This window comes from Anneissia japonica, unplaced genomic scaffold (assembly GCF_011630105.1).
Source record: "Anneissia japonica isolate Jap-2015-1 unplaced genomic scaffold, ASM1163010v1 scaffold6_len129433_cov155, whole genome shotgun sequence".
Lineage (NCBI taxonomy): Eukaryota > Metazoa > Echinodermata > Crinoidea > Comatulida > Comatulidae > Anneissia > Anneissia japonica.
Window position 1 is genome coordinate 130,319 of NW_022752272.1, and position 4,449 is coordinate 134,767.

The window sequence follows — 4,449 nt, forward strand, 5'->3', positions numbered from 1 at the left end:
TGTGTCTTTTAAATTTGTTTATATGTTTCATCGTTTGTATTGCAATATGTCTTGATTTATGTATTGTAGTTTAAGATTTTATTTCTATTAATGTGCGTGTTAAAGGATATGAACCAAGTTGTACACATTGACCAATAAATATCTTGTATTTTGTTGTGTAGTGCGGGGAGATTAAGATCGAGTGATAACAACTGTACAAACTGAAATTAAATTGGTTAAAAAACAAAACACATGTGTATAATGTTAGCCGGCCTATCATATTTTTATCTTCACGCTTGTAAATATCTTGTCTGAAATATGGAAAAGATATGCCGTTACTTCTGACAGACCCGTAGGCAGGGGGTGCAGAGGGTGCTCTCCTAACTGTTGATTTTAAATAACTGTGGTATGAAATTTGTTGGAAATTGATCAGCTCCGGTGATTACAGATCCATATGAATGTTATCATAGGGCTACAGGTGTAAATGACATAAAACATTACTTCTTTAGGTCCTTGAGAAATCCTTAAGGCTCTCAAAATTCTATCGGAGCTTTTGAGGGAATTCCCCTAAACCTCTTCCAGCAACCCCTGTCCCAGGTCCCCAGATTTCATAGGCTATTCACAAACCGGGGTTTCAGAAATGTTATTATATAAGGCTCTCAAAGTGCAACTTTGTCGGAGCGTCCGGGGCCAGCTGCGCTCCAAAAAGTCTGTTCTCTTTTTATAACCTCTCTTAATTCATAAAACGTTTCTAAATGCTATAGACCTACAGGTAGTTACTAGTTACAGTATGCATTATATTTCATTGCCAGCTAGCCATTGATTGATTAACTGTGGTACGAAATTTTATCAGCTCCGGTCATTGCAGATGGATCCGTGACTATGAACAAATGTTATATAGTCCTACAGATGTAAAAAAAATAAAAGTTACAACCTTAGGTCCCTATCAACACTACCCAAGTGACTAAAAATTTAGATAGAATCATAGTTATCAACCGTCTAGCATCCTGTGGGGCGGTCCCGCATTTCAAAGTGATCTTAACTTGGATGAAGACGCATTCTGCAGAAACACAATAAATGCTTCATTCTTTGAGTTACGCATTTAGCACAAGTATGCGTGATAACGAATTGTCACGAACAGGAGAAATGTATTTAGAATTAGAAGAAATTGGTTTTTTAAAAATATTAAAACAGTCATGCAGCAACCTTATTCATTCGATAGTATTTATGATTTATGTGAAATATTTCATTGACGTGTTACTAAAAATGTTATCAGTAATGAATGTTTGTGTCTCTACAAGTTCGGGTGCTCAAAAAACATAGGCGAATGCCCTACATTCAAACTCAAATTGTACATGGCTTTATTGAAAATATTTTTGCTTACACCTATGTATCTGGTATTGTCAACAAACATTCTTCCTGAAATCATTTTCAGATCGCCGGTGCGGCGGGGTTTATGGCGCCGGGACCACGCGCCTCTGCCCAGCCAACTGGTGTAGTCACCCACGCATTTCAAATCTCTCAGGTTAGTATGGAATAGAATATACATTTATAAGGCGCTCAAAATGCTAATTTGTAGGAGCTTCCGGGGTAGGAGGTTCCCCACTTCTTCCACGGAGGTCCTAGTGCTGTCTCTTATACACATCTAGATGTGTATAAGAGACAGGGATGTATACTATATGTATGTATGCAGTATGCATAGACTTCTTTCCAGTGTGACCACTGAGACTCAATCAAAATTCCCTAAGATTGAGTCCCAAGTTATTGTTAATAATAATAATAATAATAATAATAATAATAATAATAATAATAATAATAATAATAATAATAATAATAATAATAATAATAATAATAATAACAATAACAATAACAATAACAATAATAACAATAATAATAATAATAATAATAATAATAATTTTTTAATTTTTTAATTTTACACCTTGTGATGTTATAATTATTTTTGCTTGTAAGTGGGAAACAAAACGCCCCTGTTGAACGATTGTTTGAATTAAATAAAAAAGTAAATATATTTTCCACCGTTCCATTTGGCGTTGCATACCAGGGACTGAGACCATCGGTCGAACGAAGGAATAAACACGAGAAGGACCATCGCGTGCCTTTTTTTAACCAAGAAGGATTCACTAATCCGAATGTGATATTAACATTATAACAATGAATATAGTTAGAAGAGCAGGTATTATACATGGTGATATTGAATTGTATGTTTCTTAGGCCTAGTGCCTAAGCCTAGCCAATCCTTAGTGTGTAGCTAAGCTAGGCCTAGCCTAGCGCCTAACTTTATAGTAGGCTCCTCCTTCGTAGGCTAGGGCCTTGCTACTCTAGGCTGGGGCTAGGCCTAGAGGCCAAGTATGCGTCAGCCAAACAAATTAGGCTTTAAATTAATCTGAAAACAATGTATTATGCGGTAATTACGATTCTGCGCATTTATTTTTCTAGCGAATTTCCGCACAAATTTGACTGATTTCCACTTAGTAGGCCTAGGTTTTCTAATAAATTAGGCTTTCTTTGACCTGCTGTATTTATTATTTGTGTAATTATTATAAACAATGTAATGCAGTAATTATGATTCGTGCACCTGTTTTCCAAGCTATTTTCCTGCAAATTTGAGCAGGTTTTTAAGGTATCATCAATTAAAAAAATATTCAGAATGGCAGAGAGACATTTTTGATGGAATGCAATGGTAGCACCAGCAAGGGGGAAGGGGCCATAATATGCTCTGCCAACTTCCACGCATAATGCACAGGCATGAGCATCTACTTTTACATCTCACACCTACATTGTATTATCTAATGCATGACAAACAATTTTAGAAAAATAAAATGTAGGCCCTTTTTTATAGGCTGATTATACTGTAAAAATAAATTAATAAAAAAGGGAGTGAATTCACCATAAAATGTGAATACAGGCCATATAAACTTCTGTTAACGAAGCTATCGACCAACGACTGTAATCAGTAGTAGTTTGCTATTACAATTTTAAAATACAGTAGGTAACATAGATGGCACTATATTTCATGATTTTTGCATAGAGGGTGCTATATAAATACAAATTTATTTATTTTTTCTCGTGCATCAGATGCCAGCAAAGTTGGCATGTATAATATATTCCCCACGGCATGCAGGCCATACTATATGGTCTCTTCCCCCTCCCCTGTCTGACAAACCTGGACCTCAGACGTCTAATGCTAAAACAAGGTCAGTCGAATCCAAACAATGTTATTTAGATTGCTAATCCTTAATATATTGGGTCTAAAAAGCACAATTTGGGCGTTAGTTGGTCCCTGGGTTGGGACGCCCTGTCGGACATGTCAAACCCCCCTGTCAGCAAATTTCTGGACCCACTGTTGATAAAATTAACAATTCTAATTTATTTTGATATTAGATGAAACTAAATAAATGATAGGTCCTCCCACATTTTTTTGGTTGGCATAAAAAAATATTAAAAATGTAGCTGAAACTCCGAACAAAATGTTCATGTACCTTTTCAACTTTGAATGAGAAGTGAAAATGTGTAACTTTTGGGTCAAGCTTGCTAGACTGAATGTTTGCTAGTCATAATATTAGCTAACCACCACAGGGTTGCTAGTCAGACTCATAATCAAGAAAAGGATTCGCTGTTATTTCATTTCATTTCATTTCTTTAGGCACGAGGGCCAAGGATATGCCAATAAGTGAACTTAATCACTGTCCTACGTGGCATATCCATTTAACAACAGGGGACTTAATGGACCAGTACACCGGGGTAGCCCCCTACTCTTCTCGAATGATGTACCGGGTTCTTTAAAGTGCACACGAGCCAAATGCGTACACTGGGCCTACGGTTTAAAGTCCTTATCCGAGAAGACTTGTTCCACCACCGGAACCATTGGCGAGTGAGCCGTTCGAAACCAACGCCGATATTAGAGCTGAAGGTCACGGTGCCCCTGACTTAACCGCTCGGCCAATCAACTTGTTATAAGATATATAGACCAACTATTATAACTTTCGCTAGTCTTAATGAAGAAAAAGGTTTGCTAGTTATAATTAAATTGCAAGCATGACTGGAAAACTTCCCAGGAATGGCGAGGAGGTTGCACTTTGTGCCGGCCTACTAAATTATGGATCCATTGACCAGGGGTAATATTAAAAACAATACCAATGCCTTTCATTTCTCAGCACAGTACAAATGCCTATACTATATTATTATTACCTTTTGATTATTGTATTGTAGTAGTTATGAAACTAATATATTTTTGTTTTTATTGTAACAATGATCCAGTTTTATTTATGGTATTTGTAGCATTTATCTGTTGGCGACAAGGGACTACGGAATTGTTTCATCCCACAACATATCAAGTCCAGCAAAGATGGCAAAATATATGCTGCTTAAATAGGTAACATGGAGTATAAAGTTATTGATTCTAACATAATCTGGGAGGGATCCCTAATTGGGGGAAGCCATATCTGGGAA